Here is an 18,374-nt window from a genome sequence, read left to right as displayed (position 1 = left end):
CGCCGTGTTCACGATCTTTTGCAGCTTCTTCCGGTCTTGGACAGGACAACTTCCATACCAGGTTGTGATGCACCCTAGAAGAATGCTTTCTACGGTGCATCTATAAATATTAGTGAGGGTTTTAGGGGACAGGCTTAATTTGTTTAGTTTTCTCAGGAAGTAAAGGCGCTGGTGGGCCTTCTTGGCAGTGAACTCTGCTTGGTTGGACCAAGTCAGGTCATATGTGATATTGACCCCGAAGAACATAAAGCTTTTGACCTGTTCCACTTGCGCACCACCGATGTAAATTGGGTCGTGCGGTCCGCTACTCCTTCTGAAGTCAACAACCAATTCCTTCGTCTTGCTGACGTTGAGGGATAGGTTATTGTCTTCGCACCATGCCACCAGGTTCTTAATATCCTCTCTGCACTCAAACTCATCATTACCTGAGATACGGCCTACAATTGTTGTGTCATCAGCAAACTTATATATTGAGTTTGATGGAAAATTGGCTACACAATCATGGGTGTACAGTGAGTACAGCAGGGGGCTGAGTACACAGCCTTGTGGGGCACCGGTGCTCAGAGTGATTGTAGAGGAGAGCTTGTCCCCTAGAGGAAGTTGAAGATCCAGCTGCAGGTCTGAGCGCTAAGGCCCGGGTTCCGGAGCTTAGGAATCAGTTTATTTGGAATGATGGTATTAAAGGCAGAGTTGTAGTCAATGAAAAGGAGCCTTACGTATGCATCTTTATTCTCCAGGTGTTCTAAAGAGGAACGTAGGGCCAGAGAGATGGCATCTGCCATTGACCTGTTGCTCCGGTAGGCGAATTGCAAAGCGTCGAGGTTGACCGGTAGGCTGTGGTTGATGTGTGCCATAACCAATCGCTCGAAGCACTTCATAGCAATTGATGTCAGAGCCACAGGTCGACAGTCATTCAGGCATGCCACCTTGCTCTTCTTCAGCACTGGGATTATCGTTGCCTTTTTAAAACACGAGGGGATCTTAGGCTGAAGCAAAGAGCAGTTGAAGATGTCAGCAAACACTCCAGCTAGCTCGCTTGCACAGGCCCGGAGAACCCATCCTGGGACGCCATTTGGGCCCGTCACCTTCCTTGGATTTATTTTCAGGAAGGCCCTTCTAACTTCCTCCTCGGTGATGATGAATTTCGATGCCACCATGTCTGGTTCACCCGGAGGGAGCGGGACGCTCCTCTTCCGTTCGAATCTTGCATAGAACACGTTAAGTTCATCAGGAAGAGAAGCACCACAGTTATTGATATTTCCAGCCTTTTTTTTGCACCCAGTGATTTCACTTAGACCCTGCCATAGTCTACTGGCATCCCTTTGGTTAGCCTGGGCTTCCAACTTGGCTTGATATTGCCTCTTGGCGCCCTTAATGGCTTTCCGGAGTTCACGCCTGGATTCCATGTAGCGACTGGTATCCCCGGACCTAAAAGCCGCAGCTCTAGCCTTTAAAAAGGACTTGACCTCATAATTCATCCAAGGTTTCCAGTTAGGGAATACCCGGAATATGCCGAAGTCATACCACTGGGTGTACCTACAACACATTGTACACGTGATACCTGCTGACTCAGTTAGAACCTGGCTTGACTCTGTTTGCACCCAACCCCCCAATCCCGAGACAGGCCAGATTCTAACTGAGTCAGCGCATATGAAAGTGGAACATTGACAGTCATCTGCGTTACCATTAGGCTAGTTTTCTCTTGAATTCTGTTTAATAAAGGTTGGACAGTCGTTTTAGATTTTTCAAATATGGCCATCTGAGTAGAATCAAAGGACACAAAGTGAGACCATCAATTTTCTGGGTTCAGCCAAGAGGCGGCCTCACTGTTAGCGTGAGATAGAGATGCTATGTGTAGCTGAATCACAGGTAATCGGTTGGAGAGACAGGAGATTGCAGATAGTGGAGGTTAACACACAAAGGTGAGTGGTCACAATCAAAAATGCCAACTGTCCCTTTCCCTCCATTGGTGCTGCATGATCCACTGAACTCCTCCAGAGCCTTTGTTCACTGTGGAGGGGGTGGCAGGACAGAACTTCAACTGAAATCATTTTACGATGAAAGGCTCAGAGCAGGTGGAATTTCTAAAGTGCAGCCGCGGGAGTTGTTTTGAACCAGTAGTCTAAAGGGAGAAGGGTAGCACCAGAACTAATCTTAGGGCAAGTGTTTGAAGGCCAGTGGCACAGCATTTTGGAGAGAGTGGCCACTGTAAGTTTCAAGGTATTTATAGAGAATGGTTCAATAGCTCAATGGTTCCATTTAATATCAGAGAATATATAAACAAATTACAATCTGAAAAATGGAGAGGGATTTTTATTAAAGTAAGACCCAAAAGGTTAACTTGCAGATTAAGTTGGTGGTAATAAAGGAAAATGCAATGTTAACATTTGTTCTGAGAGAATATAAGAGCAAGCATGTAATGCTGAGGCTTTATCAGGTATTAGTCTGACTGCACCTGATGCATTGTGAGCAGTTTTGAGCCCCTTATCTGAGAAAATCTGTGCTGTCATTGGAGAGAGTCAAGAGGACGTTCATGAGAATGATTACAGGAAAGAAAGGGTTAATGAATGAGGATTAATTGAAGGATTATGGGCCTGTACTTCCTGGAGTTTAGAAGAATGGCGGGGATTGGGATCTCATCGAAACCTATCAAAGCTAAGATAGACTGGCAAATGACACTTAAAGGATTGACGGTGGATATGCAATGGCAAGCATTTAAATATTGCATGGATGAACTACAACAATTGTTCATCCCAGTTTGGCAAAAGAATAAATCAAGGAAGGTAGTGCACCCGTGGCTGACAAGAGAAATTAGGGATAGTATCAATTCCAAAGAAGAAGCATACAAATTAGCCAGAGAAAGTGGCTCACCTGAGGACTGGGAGAAATTCAGAGTTCAGCAGAAGAGGACAAAGGCCTTAATTAGGAAGGGGAAAAAAGATTATGAGAGAAAACTGGCAGGGAACATAAAAACGGACTGTAAAAGCTTTTATAGATATGTAAAAAGGAAAAGACTGGTAAAGACAAATGTAGGTCCCCTGCAGACAGAAACAGGTGAATTGATTATGGGGAGCAAGGACATGGCAGACCAATTGAATAATTACTTTGGTTCTGTCTTCACTAAGGAGGACATAAATAATCTTCCAGAAATAGTAAGGGACAGAGGGTCCAGTGAGATGGAGGAACTGAGCGAAATACATGTTAGTAGGAAAGTGGTGTTAGGTAAATTGAAAGGATTGAAGGCAGATAAATCCCCAGGGCCAGATGGTCTGCATCCTAGAGTGCTTAAGGAAGTAGCCCAAGAAATAGTGGATGCATTAGTGATAATTTTTCAAAACTCGTTAGATTCTGGGCTAGTTCCTGAGGATTGGAGGGTGGCTAATGTAACCCCACTTTTTAAAAAAGGAGGGAGAGAGAAACTGGGGAATTATAGACCGGTTAGCCTAACGTCGGTGGTGGGGAAACTGCTGGAGTCAGTTATCAAGGATGTGATAACAGCACATTTGGAAAGCGGTGAAATGATCGGACAAAGTCAGCATGGATTTGTGAAAGGAAAATCATGTCTGACGAATCTCATAGAATTTTTTGAGGATGTAACTAGTAGAGTGGATAGGGGAGAACCAGTGGATGTGGTATATTTGGATTTTCAAAAGACTTTTGACAAGGTCCCACACAGGAGATTAGTGTGCAAACTTAAAGCACACGGTATTGGGGGTAAGGTATTGGTGTGGGTGGAGAATTGGTTAGCAGACAGGAAGCAAAGAGTGGGAATAAACGGGACCTTTTCAGAATAGCAGGCGGTGACTAGTGGGGTACCGCAAGGCTCAGTGCTGGGACCCCAGTTGTTTACAATATATATTAATGACTTGGATGAGGGAATTAAATGCAGCATCTCCAAGTTTGCGGATGACACGAAGCTGGGTGGCAGTGTTAGCAGTGAGGAGGATGCTGAGAGGATGCAGGGTGACTTGGATAGGTTGGGTGAGTGGGCAAATTCATGGCAGATGCAATTTAATGTGGATAAATGTGAAGTTATCCACTTTGGTGGCAAAAATAGGAAAACAGATTATTATCTGAATGGTGGCCGATTAGGAAAAGGGGAGGTGCAATGAGACCTGGGTGTCATTATACACCAGTCATTGAAAGTGGGCATGCAGGTACAGCAGGCGGTGAAAAAGGCGAATGGTATGCTGGCATTTATAGCGAGAGGATTCGAGTACAGGAGCAGGGAGGTACTACTGCAGTTGTACAAGGCCTTGGTGAGACCACACCTGGAGTATTGTGTGCAGTTTTGGTCCCCTAATCTGAGGAAAGACATCCTTGCCATAGAGGGAGTACAAAGAAGGTTCACCAGATTGATTCCTGGGATGGCAGGACTTTCATATGAAGAAAGACTGGATGAACTGGGCTTGTACTCATTGGAATTTAGAAGATTGAGGGGGGATCTGATTGAAACGTATAAGATCCTAAAGGGATTGGACAGGCTAGATGCAGGAAGATTGTTCCCGATGTTGGGGAAGTCCAGAACGAGGGGCCACCGTTTGAGGATAGAGGGGAAGCCTTATAGGACCGAGATTAGGAAAAACTTCTTCACACAGAGAGTGGTGAATCTGTGGAATTCTCTGCCACAGGAAACAGTTGAGGCCAGTTCATTGGCTATATTTAAGAGGGAGTCAGATATGGCCCTTGTGGACTACGGGGGTCAGAGAGTATGGAGGGATGGCTGGGGCGGGGTTCTGAGTTAGATGATCAGCCATGATCATAATAAATGGTGGTGCAGGCTCGAAGGGCCGAATGGCCTACTCCTGCACCTATTTTCTATGTTTCTATGTTTCTAAATATTGGAAGGTCTCGAGAGAGAATGTTTCCTATAATAGGGGAGTCTGGGAACAGAAAGCACATTGTCAGACAAGAGGGATGTTCATTTAGAACAGAGATGAGGAGGAATTTCTTTAGCCAGAGGGTAGTGAATCTGTGGAATTCATTGCCATAGGTGGCTCTGGAGGCCAAACCATTAAGTATATTCAAAGTGGAGGTTGATAGGTTCTTGATTGGTCAGGGTGTCAAAGGTTACAGGGAGAAGGCAGGAGAATGGGGTTGAGAGGGATAATAAATCAGCCATGATGGAATAGTGGAGCAGACGCAATGGGCCAAATAGCCTGATTCTGCTCCTGTGTCTTATGGTCTTATAGTTTTCTGGGTTGGATGAAGGCATATTGCAATACAACTAAGACAGGAGCTGGCAAAATAGACTAGGAGCAATTACCAAAGAATAGCAAGTGCTTAGATGTAAAAATCAATGATTTGTGAACAGCTTCTTCCCCTCTAGCATCCGATTTCTGAATGAACATTGAACCCATAAACACTGCTTCACTTTTTTTATTTCCTATTTTTTGCACTACTTAATTTAACATATATACACACTGTAATTTGTAGTTTTCTTTTTTCTCTATTATCATGTATAGCATTGTACTGCTGTCACAAAGTTAACAAATTTCACTACATATTCCAGTGATATTAAACCCAATTCTGATTCTGATTCTGAAATAGTGAGATGTCAGTGTCAGTGTGTTCCAGAAATGATGACAGAAAATGACAGATCCAGAAAAATCCAGAAGCCTGGATGTCAAGAGAGGGCATAGACAATAAATGATAGACTGCTGGGGAGTATAGAGGAGCAGAGAGAGCTTGGTGTAAGTGCAAAGATCACTGAAGGCGGCAGCATAGGTAACCAAGCTGTGAAGAAAGCATATGGGATAATAGCCTTCATTCACTAGGACATATGAGCAGGAACATTATGGGGTACACACACAAAATGTGGAGGAACTCAGCAGGTCATGCAACATCTATATTATATTATGAAGACATGCAGTCCTCTTTTATTGTTATTTAGTAATGCATGCATTAAGAAATGATACAATATTTCCTCTGGTGTGATATCACAAAACACAGGACAGACCAAGACTGAAAAAAACTGACAAAACCACGTAATTATAACATATAGTTGCAACAGTGCAATACCATAACTTGATGAAGAAGTCCATAGAACCATAGAAACTACAGCACAGAAACAGGCCCTTTGGCCCTTCTTGGCTGTGCCGAACCATTATCTGCCTAGTCCCACTGACCTGCACACGGACCATATCCCTCCATACACCTCCCATCCATGTAGCTGTCCAATTTATTCTTAAATGTTAAAAAAGAACCTGCATTTACCACCTCGTCTGGCAGCTCATTCCACACTCCCACCACTCTCTGTGTGAAGAAGTCCCCCTTAATGTTCCCTTTAAACTTTTCCCCGTCACCCTTAACCTATGTCCTCTGGTTTTTTTCTCCCCTTGCCTCAGTGGAAAAAGCCTGCTTGCATTCACTCTATCTATACCCATCGTAATTTTATATATCAAATCTCCCCTCATTCTTCTACGCTCCAGGGAATAAAGTCCTAACCTATTCAACCTTTCTCTGTAACTGAGTTTCTCAAGTCCCGGCAACATCCTTGTAAACCTTCTCTGCACTCTTTCAACCTTATTTATATCCTTCCTGTAATTTGGTGACCAAAACTGAACACAATACCCCAGATTCGGCCTCACCAATGCCTTATACAACCTCATCATAACATTCCAGCTCTTATACTCAATACTTCGATTAATAAAGGCCAATGTACCAAAAGCTCTCTTTACGACCCTATCTACCTGTGACGACACTTTTAGGGAATTTTGTATCTGTGTTCCCAGATCCCTCTGTTCCACTGCACTCCTCAGTGCCTTACCATTAACCCTGTATGTTCTACATTGGTTTGTCCTTCCAACATGCAATACCTCACACTTGTCAGTATTAAACTCCATCTGCCATTTTTCAGCCCATTTTTCCAGCTGGTCCAAGTCCCTCTGCAAGCTCTGAAAACCTTCCTCACTGTCTACTACACCTCCAATTTTTGTATCATCAGCAAACTTGCTGATCCAATTTACCACATTATCATCCAGATCATTGATATAGATGACAAATAACAATGGACCCAGCGCTGATCCCTGTGGCACACCACTAGTCACAGGCCTCCACTCCAGAGAAGCAATTCTCTACCACCACTCTCTGGCTCCTTCCATCGAGCCAATGTCTAATCCAATTTACCACCTCTCCATGTATACCTAGCGACTGAATTTTCCTAACTAACCTCCCATGCGGGACCTTGTCAAAGGCCTTACTGAAGTCCATGTAGACAATATCTACTGCCTTCCCTTCATCCACTTTCCTGGTAACCTCCTCGAAAAACTCCAACAGATTGGTCAAACATGACCTACCACGCACAAAGCCATGTTGACTCTCCCTAATAAGCCCCTGTCTATCCAAATGCTTGTAGATTCTGTCTCTTAGTACTCCCTCCAATAACTTACCTATTACTGACGTTAAACTCACTGGCCTATCCTTTCCCGGATTACTTTTCGATCCTTTTTTAAACAACGGAACAACATGAGCCATTCTCCAATCCTCCGGCACTCCTCCCGTAGACGGCGACATTTTAAATATTTCTGCCAGGGCCCCTGCAATTTCAACACTTCCATGAGCACAGTAAAAGTTCGAAGACTCTCAAATGTCCCACATCTCATGCAGATAGGAGAAGGAAGAACTCTCCCTGCCATGCCGACCACAGTCTGACTCTGAGTCATCCGAAAACTTCGAGCCCTGATCAGCTGTCTGACACCAAGTACTGAGCGCCATCTCTGTCCGAACGATTCGACCTCAATCTCGGTCGCCAACAGCAGGCAAAGCCAGGGATTTTGAGGCCTTCCCTCCAAAAGATTCCCAACCACAAAGTAACGACAGCAGCGAATGAGCGTTTCAGAAATTTCTCCAGATGTTCCTCTGTGCTTTCACGTCCCTCTCCATCAAATCAGAATTGTTCACGGCCCCTATTTAACGGATACGATATCATTTTTCACCGGGGGGCTGCGCCTGCGCGGTGCGCTGCTCTCTCTCCTCCCGCCTTGCACAAAAAGCAAATTTCTACAGGTGTACTATGGAAAGCCTTCTGACTGGTTGCATCACCACCTGGCATTGAGGGGCCAATGTACAAGTTCAGATAAAGCCATCAAGTGTTGTAAACTCAGCCAGCTCTATCACAGTCACTAGTCTCTCCACCATTGAGGACATGTTCAAAAGGCGGTGTCTCAAGAAGGAGACATTCACCGTTAAGGACTCACACCACCCAGGACATGCCCTCTCCTCTTTGCTACTGTCCGTGAGGAATACTGGGAGCCTTAAATATATATATATATACACACACACACATATACACAAGGGGTGATTGATAAGTTCGTGGCCTAAGATAGAAGGAGTCAATTTTAGAAAACCGAGCACATTTATTTTTCCTACATTTACACACTTAGTCTAGCAGTCGTGGAGCATACGGATCCCCTCTTTGTAGAAGTTGGCATCTTGGACCTCCAGAAAGTGGTCCACAGCAGGAGTGATTGATACGTTCGTGGCCTAAGGTAGAAGGGGATGTTATTAACTTCAAACTTTCTGCATTTTCACTCAAAGAGTTGAACTGCACGTACATGTAACAAGAGCTGTATAACTCATCTCCTTCTACCTAAGGCCATGAACTTATCAATCACCCCTGCTGTGAACCACCTGGAGGTCCAAGACGCTCTCGTTACATGCACGTGCAGTTCAACTCTTTGAGTGATAATGCAGAAAGTTTGAAGTTAATAACTCTTCTCCTTCTACCTTAGGCCACGAACTTATCAATCACCCCTGCTGTGGACCACTTCTACAAAGAAGTGATCCATATGCTCCACGACCGCTGGACTAAGTGTGTACATGTAGGAGGGGACTATGTTGAAAAATATATGTGCTAGGTTTACTAAAATTGACTCCTTCTACTTTAGGCCACAAACTTATCAATCACCCCTCCTATATTTTATATATATATATTTTTTTTTCTTTTTGTAACTTATGGTAACTTTTTTATGTATTGCACTGTACCCCAAAATGACGAATTTCATGACATACACTCAGTGGCCACTTTATTAGGTACACCTGCACACCTGCTCATTAATGCAAATATCTAATTAGTCAATCATGTAGAAGCAACTCAGTACATAAAAGCATGCAGACATGATCAAGAGGTTCAGTTGTTGTTCAGATCAAACATCAGAATGGGGAGGAAATGTGATCTATGTGACTTTGACTGTGGAATAATTGTTGGTGCCAAATATCTCAGAAACTGCTAGGATCAACAGCCTCTGGAGTTTACAGAGAATGGTGAAAAAAAAAATCCAGTGAGCAGCAGTTTTGTGGGTGAAAACAGATCAAAAGAGGTCAGAGGAGAATGGCCAGACTGGTTTAAGCTGACCGGAGGATGACAGTAACTCAGATAACTACATGTTACATCACTGATGTGCAGAAGAGCATCTCTGAACACACAGTATGTCGAACCTTGAAGTGGGTGGCCTATAGCAACAGAAGACCACAAACATTCACTTAGAGGCCACTCAATACAGGAGATAACTAATAAAGTGCATTAGGGTTAGGATGAGTGTATGTCAATGATGTTGGCGTCTGGCCAAGTGGTTAAGGCATTCGTCTAGTGATTTGAAGGTCGCTAGTTCGAGCCTTGGCTGAGGCAGCGTGTTGTGTCCTTGAGCAAGGCACTTAACCACACATTGCTCTGCGACGACACCAGTGCGAAGCTGTATGGGTCCTAATGCCCTTCCCTTGGACAACATCGGTGGCGTGGAGAGGGGAGACTTGCAGCATGGGCAGCTGCTGGTCTTCCATACAACCTTGCCCAGGCCTGCGCCCTGGAAACCTTCCAAAGCACAAATCCATGGTCTCACGAGACTAATGAATGCCTGTATAAAAAATGTCAGTGATAATAAACCTAATTCTGATTCTGAGCTTCAAATACTAGAGGGTACAGTTTTAAATCAAATACTAGAGGACGCAGCTTTAAAGGAAGAGCAGAAAGGTTTAAATGAGACTTACATGCCAAGATTTTTAAATAGAATGGTTTGTGTCTGGAACACACTGCCTGGGATACAATAGCAACAGCTCGACAGGTACACGAACAAACAGGGAATTGTGGGATATAAACCACAGGCAGGCCAACGTGCAGCTTAAATTGGCAAAGGGACCGTGGGCTGAAGAGTCTGTTACTATTTTCTATGTTGTCAAATGTCAGCTGGGCCACAGCTGGGTTACCATGTACACCAGAGCAATGGAAAGATTCCTTTAGAAAGGGTGCAGGCAAGATTTATCGGGGTGGATTGTTTCAGATGTAAAGAGAGTCTGGATAGATTGGGCTTCTTTCCTTGGAGTGGAGAAGGCTGAGCGGGTTTAAGAGGGTTATATAAAATTACAAAGGCATAAGCAGAATAGATGGTAAGAAGCAATTCACCGTGGAAAAGGTGCCAAGAGCCAGAAAACATAGGTTTAGTGTAAGGGGGGTGTGGCCGGGGGGGGGGGGGGCGTTGGGGTGGAAGGTGTAGAAGGATGAGGAACATTTTCTTTTGCCTTGAGAGTATGTGGAGTCTGGAAAGCTCTGCCTGAAGGTAAGATGGAGGTAGAGTCTGTTACAGCGTTTATGAAGGATCCAGACAAGCACTTGAATTATCAAGGCTAGCAACAAAATTCTGCTCAATCAGTGCAAAGGACCAAAAAAAAACAAACAACAGAGGTTACCTCAGGGAAACCTTTGTTTCCCAGGGCTACACAGAGTTGAAATAACCTCCACATACGAAAGTGGAAAGGTACAGCCGGCAGGCTGAAGGAGGTGCTTCAGTTCAATTCCCCGAGTGGTAAGAATGCTTGAAGAAAATCATCTAAATGTAAAGCATCAATCAATGCCAATCGTGATCAAGTAAAGTCCAAGTCAATTTATTATCAAAGTATGCGCTGTGGGTGTCACCAGATGCTAACGTGAGATTCATTTTCTTGTGGGCATTTGCAGGAAAATAAAGAACTACAATAGAATTGACGAAAAAACTACACAGAATCAAAGTCTGAAAAGTAACCAGTGTGCAAAAGAAGACAAATTGTGGAAATAAAAAGTAAAATAAATAATACTGAGAGCATGAGCTGTTGAGCCCTTGAAAGTGAGTCAGTAGGTTTTGGAATCAGTTACGTGTTGTGGTGGATGAAATTATCCGCGGCAGTTCAGGAGCCTGATTATTTAGGGTAATAAAAATTCCTGAACCAAGTGGTGAGGGCCCTAAGGCTCCTGTACCTCCTGCCTAATGGTGGTAACAAAAAAAGAGCATGCACTGGATGGTGGGGGTCCTTGATGATGGATCCTGCTTTCTTGTGCGGAACTCCCTAAAAAAATGCTCGATAGTGATGCAGGCTTTCACTGTGATGGACTAGGCTGTATCCACCCATTGTTGTAGACTTTTCTGTTCCTGGGCATTGCTGTTTCCATTCAGGCCATGATAGAAATAGGTCGGATACTCTGCACTGTGCATCTATAAAAGTTTGTCAAAGTTTTCAATGACAAGTCGAATTTATGCAAACCTCTAAGAAAGTAGAGGTGCTGTCATACCTTTTTTTTTGTGTGATGACAATCAGTAATCAGCAAAGCTCACAGGTCTGCGGATCCTAACATGAATACTAACTTGAAGGTCTGACGTCATCTGTTGAGACATCTGATAGAAACTTCTTAAATACTAACAATATGCTATGCTAATTTCACAGTCTTCCTCTAGTCTCCCTGAGACTGGTCTGCAGATTCACAGGAGCTCTCAGTCACTCCGTGCTGTTAGCCTACATGTCAAGACCAGAAGTGACCATGGGAAGGCAAGGTGACCAAGCTCTTATTTTGCTCTGTCCCAATGTCTTGGTTAGTTTTCTGGGACGTAAACCAGATCAGAATTGCTTGTTGGTCAGTGATTCCCTTTATTGCCTTGTCCAGGATAACTGATATCCAGAGCTAATTACACACACAAAGTGCTGGAGGAACTTAACGGGTCAGACAACATCTATGGAGAGGAATAAATAGTTGACATTTTGGGCTGAGACCGTTCATCCTTTTTGAAGCAGATCACTTTGAGATCTTCCTGATGGGGGACAGAAGGGTAAAGGTACTGGATGCCCATAGTGAAAATGAGGCAATCAGGGCCCAGGAACTTAAAGTAAAAGAAGAGATCGAGAGTGTGTGAGGTGCCTCGATGTAGGTGAGAAGGGATTGAACCAAGAGGGATAAAATAGAGTGAGGATATATGAACATGAGTTCCATGGGGCAGGAGCAGGCAGATAATATCCCAATACAGCTCAGACCAACACTAGACAGACAGGAGCCATGTCTACATGTCATTTTTTTTGTTAACCAAACAGAATATGGGTCGATATATGGAATTAGGTTGCAGATTAATAATCAAAGTCAAAGGACTAAGCCCTGTTCTGCTGATCATGTCTCTATATTCGTCTGGTTTGGTCATTGTGTTTCATGGGGGAATCTCAACACTGGCTGATTCATTGCCCTCACTGAGTCATTTTTACTGCTGTGAAAGAAAAGCAACTTGCCATCAAATTTATTGACAGCAGAGTGGGAGCAGCTTGTGTCCAGTATGAAACTGAACTCCCTCTGCTGTACACGTTGAACATACTAAAGCTGTTCTCGGGACATTCACTTTTGCATTTGCATAGTATTGCTGCAGGAGAACCCAGACTCATTATTCAGCTTTGTTAACAAATTTCATCATTTACACTCTAACACACTTCTGCAGATCCAGACTTCTCTGGATACTGTGGGGGTTGGGGTGGAGGGATATGGTCCTCTGGGGGCTAACAGCAGTGTTCAGTTCTCTGGCACTGCGACCAGCTCTGGGGCTCAGAGAGAAAGGGTGATAGTGATAGGAGGTTTGGTAGTGAGGGAACAGGTAGGAGATTCTGTGGCCGCAGAGCACGGCTGGGACTCCAAGCTGGAGCAAGTCATTGAATGAAGCAGTAGCTGGTGAGATTAAATTTAGTAATCAGGATAGCCGGGGACACAGTAAAAGCAGGGAAAGAAAAAGCATTTAAACTACATGAAATGCTATCGTAGGAAAGCAGCATCCATCATCAGAGCTCCTCACCACCCAGGCCATGCTCTTTTCTCACTGCTGACATTAGGTAGAAGGTACAGGCGCCTCAGGACTCACTCCACCAGGTTCAAGAACGGTTAACTACTCCTCAACCATCAGGTTCTTGAACAAAAGGGAATAACTACATTATAATAAATTAATATTTACTAATTTTTACTATTTTTAACATTTTTAATATTTAATATTTGTAATCCAGGGAGTGTGAAGCGCAGAATCAAATATCCCTGTGATGATTGTATGTTCTAGTATCAATTGTTTGGCGACAATAAAGTATAAAGTAAAGTAAAGTATACTCACTTGCTCATCCATCGAGATGTTCCCACCATCTCATGTTAAAAATCCTTATCTTGTTATCTCATGTTCTCGGTATTTATTACTATTTATTCATATTTGCATCTGCACAGTCGGCTGTTTTCTGCACTCTACTTGATCTTTCATTGATCCTGTTATAGATTTGCTGAGTATGCATGCAGGAAAGTGAATCTCAGGGTTGGATGTGGTGACATATATGTACCCTGATAATAAAATTTACTTGGTACTTACATTCAGTGGACACTTTATTAGGTACACCTGTACACCTGTTCATTAATGCAAATAACTAATCAGCCAATCATTGCAGCAACTCATTGCATAAAAGCATGCAGACATGGTCGAGAGGTTCAGCTGTTGTTCAGGCCAAACATCAGAATGTGGAAGAAATGTGGTCTAAGCGACTTTGACCGTGTAATGATTGTTGGCGTCAGACAGGGTTGTTTGAGTATCTCCAAAACTGCTGATTTCCTTCAATTTTCATGCACAACAGTCCCTAGAGTTCACAGAGAATGGAGCAAAAACTAAAAATATCCATTGAACAGCAGTTCTGTGGTTGAAAGTGCCTTGTTAGTGAAAGAGGTGACAGGAGCATGGCCAGATTGGTTCAAGCTGACAGGAAGATGACAGTAACTCAAATAACCACGTGTTACAACAGTGGTGTGCAGAAGAGCATCTCTGAATGCACAACATGTCAAACCTTGAAGTGGATGGGCTACAGCAGCAGAAGAGCACACACACACACTCACAGTGGCCACTTTATTAGGTAGAGGAGATACATAGAGTATTTCAATGTATGATGATTAGCAAGTAAAGCAGATAGACTTAGAGCACGGATTGGCTCTGAGGACTGGGATGTTGTAGCCATAACAGAAACATGGCTGAAAGCAGGACAGGACTGGCAGCTCAGTGTTCTAGGATACAATGCTACAGATATGAAAGAGCTTCAGCTAAGTAAGGACGGAGTGCATCCTTTTCGATAAGGGAGGATGTAACAACAGCACTTGGAGATGACATTCTTAGAGAGTTGTCCAGGAAGGCCATATGGACAAAATTTAAAAGCAAGAAAAGGAGGGTCACCCTAGAATGGCTGTATTATAGACCCCCGAACGCTGTAGTCAGAGGGAAATCAAAGAGCAGGTGAGTAGAGAAACTGCTCATGTCGTAGTTGTAAGAATTACTCAGAGCTGTATTATTAATCTTACAACTGCAAGCAATTTCTCTACTCACCTGCTCCTCAACTTCCACCGACTGTGGGGGAGATTTTAATTTCCCTGGTATTGACTGAGCTACCTAGAGTATTAACGGGCTCAACAAGATGGAATTAGTGAAATGTGTCTAGGAAAATTTCCTGAATCAATATATAGAGGACTGTACTCGGGCAGGTGCAATATTGAATCTTCTCTTGGACAGCAAGTCAAGGGAGGTAACCGAAGTGGTGGTCATGGAGCACTTTGGCTCTAGTGACCATAATTCTAGTATTTTTAAGATATTGTTGGTAAAGGATAGGACAGGTCCACAGGATAGGGTCCTAAACCAGGTAATTTTTCATAAATAAATTAGAGTCTAACAGAGATCGAATGGGTGAGCCAGTCTGAAGGGAAAGGAATGAATGGCAATAGGGAGATTTTTAAGAGTGTGGTATAGAGAGCCCAGGAGCAGCACATCACTGTTAGAGTGAAGGATAACTTGGTTAGTTTAAAAATATTGGTTGATGCAAAGTAATGAGGTTCTGGTCAAGAAAAAGAAAGCATACATTGGGTTTAGGAGTTCAGGGGTTAGAACACTGCGCTGATTACGAGTACTCTTAAAGGGGTAATCAGGATGGTAAAGAGATGGATTTGGCAAGGAAGGGTCTATATTTGTATTGTGACAAGAATACACATAGATGTTAGCTGTCCTGTGTGATCAGCAGTTGGTCTGCCACCTGTCTTCGGGAGAGAGAGAGATAAGGAAGACAATGGAGCAGCATTTGGAGATGTGTAATGAAGGGACGGGAGAGAGAGCTGTCTAGAGCGGCTCCCCCTTTGAACCCTGAACTGTTTGAAGTGATGGACAGGCGATACCCCAGCAGGGGGATAAAAAGGGACAGGTTCGCTAAGGCAGGACACACACGACACCCGAGGTAACGAGACCCTGGAAGTGGTGCGCCTCTCACAAGTCGGTGGGAAGCTTTTGGACGGCTGATCGTGGGATCAAGCCATAAACGCACAGGGTGGAAAGGCACGATCAGCAGGAACCTGGTGTGTGTCCACCCTTGCCTGGGTGCCAGGTTCAGCGCAGGGAAACGATCGTATCTGGAAACGGAGGGGTCACGGTCGGTGACCTCAGATGACATCACAAAGGACTCGCCCGACAGCTGACTGCGAAGGTCTATGTGTGGAAGCTGTGTTGAATATTCATTCGTTTTGCTCTCTCTCCTCCCCCCCCCCACTGTCCATCGCCATGGCAATGATTACTGCAAACTGAACTAAATTGAACTGGACTTTTTGTCACTTTGAAACTGGTCATTTACCCCTAGACGACGATAGAGCTTGATTGATCCTGTTATCTGAATTCTGTGTACATGTATGTTTATCATTGCTGAACTGTTGCATTCATTATCCTTTTGATTATGAGTACTGCATTGCTTGTTTCTTTAATAAAACTTTCCTGGTTGTAGTAATCCAGACTCCAACTGAGTGATCCATTTCTGCTGGTTTGGCAACCCAGTTATGGGGTACGTAACAGTATTAAGAGGGAAAAGGTCGCTAGGAAGAGAATAGGTCCAATTCTTCATAGATGTTTTCATCCACAGGAGATGGGTGGGATTTTTAATAAATAATTTCCTCTGTTTACAGAGGAGAAAAAGTATGAGATAAGGGAAAAAATGGAGGTGGTCTGAAGAACATTCGTATTACCAGGCAGGAGGTATTAGCAGCCATGCAGTTTATTAAGGTGGATAAATCCCCAGAGCCTGACTGCGTACGTACTTGGGCTAAGTGGGAAACCAGAGGAGAAATTAGAGGCCCATGGAGATATTTAATTCATTATTAACCACTTGTGAAGTCCCCAAAGATTGGAAGAAGGTTAATGCTCCATTGTTTAAGAAAGATAGCAAGGGCAAATCAGTACACCACAGGCTGGTCAGCCTAACATCAGTGATAGGGAAGTTACTGGAGGGAATTCTGAGGGGCAGCACCTATCAGTATCTGGACAGACAGAGTCTGATTAGGAGTCAGTGTGGCTGTGTATACAGTTGTGCTTCATGAAACGTTTAGACCTTTTTGAAGAAGTAACCAAAAAGGTAGATGAAGGTTTTTTTTTTCTCTCTGTTTAGGAAGCCTTCATCAAGATCCCTCATTATAAGATGGTCTGGAAAATTAGGCCCCATGAAATCCAGGAGAGCTAGATGGATGGACTGACAGCATATAACTGAGGTGTTGCCTTGGGAAGCAACACGTAACATCAAGGATCCCTACCAGCCGGATCGTGCCCTCTTCTCACTGTTACTGTCAGACAGAAGGTGAAGAAGCCCAAAGTCCAACACCACTAGTTTCAGGAACAGCTACTGTAATTTCCAGCAACCATCAGACCATCAGATTCTTAAACTGATATGCACAACCCTGATCCTACCTCAGCAAGTGAACACGATAGACCATCCCTTGAACTACTGTGGACTGGTCTCTGATTATGCCTTTGATTGTATCTTTTGTACTTTGTGTTTTTTTCACACTCCATGGCCACTTTATTAGGCACATCTGCTCATTAATGCAGATCAATCAGCCAATCAGGTGGCATCACCTCAATGTATAAAAGTATGCAGACATAGTCAGGAGATTCAGGGGCTGTTTAAACCAGGATAGGGATGAAATGTGATCTAAGCGACTTTGACCATAACAGAGTGGTTTAAATATCTCAGAAACTGCTGATCTCCTGGGATTTTCACACACAACAGTCTTTAGAGTTTACAGAGAGTGGTGTGAAAAAATCAAAAAGAACATCCAGTGAGCAGCTGGTCTGTGGGCGAAAACCCCTTGTTAATGAGAGAAGTCAGGGGAGAATGGTCAGACGGTTTCATGCTGACAGGAGGGTGCCAGTGTCTGAAATAACCTCACATTACAACAGTGGTGTGCGGAAGATCATAACTGAATGCACAACACATCGAACCTGGGTGCCAATATCTCTGAGGACCTAACCTGGTCACAACATATTGATACAGCTATAAAGAAGGCAAGACAGCGGCTATATTTCATCAGGAGTTTGAGGAGATTTGGTTTGTCACTTAAAACACTCGAAAACTTCTACAGGTGTACTGTGGAGAGAATTCTGACTGGCTGCATCATCTTCTGGTATGGGGGTGGGTGGGGGCAACTGCACAAGATTGAAATAGGTTGCAGAAAGGAGGCACAGAAGCCTGAAGTTTCACACTCAGCAATTCTGGAATAGCATCTCCTCTCTGCCATCCGATTTCAAAATGGATACCAAACCCATGAACACTACCACACTACCTTTTATTTCTGCTTTTGCACAACTTATTTAATTTAACTATTTAATATACATATATACTTACAGTAATTCAGGTTTTTTCTGCATTTATCATATATTGTGTCCATCTACTGCTGCCACAAAGTTAACAACGTAGCCGGTGATATTAAACCTGATTCTAACTTTGATTCTGACCGTGAAATGGATGAGCAACAGTAGCAGAAGACCACAAACATACACTCAGTGGCCATTTTAACAAGTACAGGTGGTACCTAATAAACTGGCCACTGAGTGCATTAATTTTTTTTATGGCAATCAAGTTGTTTTGTGGTCCTCCTTCTTAACAGTAGGTTTTTTTTAAAAATTCCAGGTGGTTTAATTAAAAATGGATTTTAATTCCAATATTGCGTTGCTAAGATTGGAACAGCCTCCAGAGTTCTTGCACAGCCTCTGAGCTACTAGTCGAGTAATTTAACCACTGACCCAGCAGCAGTCTGTCAGACTGTCATTTGTAGTGGA

This window comes from Mobula hypostoma, chromosome 15 (genome assembly GCF_963921235.1).
Source record: "Mobula hypostoma chromosome 15, sMobHyp1.1, whole genome shotgun sequence".
Lineage (NCBI taxonomy): Eukaryota > Metazoa > Chordata > Chondrichthyes > Myliobatiformes > Myliobatidae > Mobula > Mobula hypostoma.
This window is presented reverse-complemented; position numbering follows the sequence as displayed.